The sequence below is a fragment of the Octopus bimaculoides genome, chromosome 26 (assembly GCF_001194135.2).
Source record: "Octopus bimaculoides isolate UCB-OBI-ISO-001 chromosome 26, ASM119413v2, whole genome shotgun sequence".
NCBI lineage: Eukaryota > Metazoa > Mollusca > Cephalopoda > Octopoda > Octopodidae > Octopus > Octopus bimaculoides.
Genome location: NC_069006.1, coordinates 5,148,645 through 5,149,571, shown reverse-complemented (window position 1 = coordinate 5,149,571; position 927 = coordinate 5,148,645).

Sequence of the window (927 nt, the reverse complement as noted above, 5' to 3'; positions counted from 1 at the left end):
GTCCCCCCCCCCCAGCTGGACGGGACGCCAGTCCATTGCAGCGTTACTCAAGAAACAGGAAGAAAGAGAGAGAAAGTTTGGGGCGAAAGAGTACAACAGGGGTCACCACCACCACCACTGCCAGAGCCTTGTGGAGCTTTAGGTGCTTTCGCTCAATAAACACACATCCGTGCTGGTGGCACATAAAAGCACCCACTTGGCATTAGTAAGGGCATCCAACCATTGAGAAACATGCCAAATCAGGCTGGAGCCTGGCGCAGCCTTCCAGCATGCCAGCCCAGTGAAACCATCCAACCCATGCCAGCATAGACAATGGACATTAAATGACGATGATGACGAAATAACATGGTACACCCAACTATGAACCATATTACACTTACCACGGATCGATCTGTGATGACAGTAACAGCACTGTAAAAGTGCACCCCAGAAACTACCTCTTATACTCTGTAAATCACAATGCACTGATTATTGCTTGTGTTCACATGATTGTGCTGCGAGACTATATGGATTTATAGGTGCAGACGTGGTTGTACAATAAGAAGTTTGCTTCCAAAGCACATGGTTCCAGGTTCAGTCCCACTGCATGGCTCCTTGAGCAAGTATATTATTCTATATCCTCAGGATGACCAAAGCATTGTAAGTGGATTTGGTAGGCAGAAACTGAAAGAAGCCTGTCATATATATATATATATATATATATAAATAAGAGGAATAGCCACCTAGGTGGATTCCTAATATGCTAGAAGAAGACACCAATTTGTACCCTCATTATTCAATCTTTATATATATTTATGTGTGTGTGTGTGTGTTTGTGTTTGTCTCGCCCCCACCACCACTTGATAACCAGTGTCGGCATGTTTACATTCCCATAACTTAGCGGTTTGGCAAATGAGACCAACAGAATATGTATGAGGCTTAAAATGA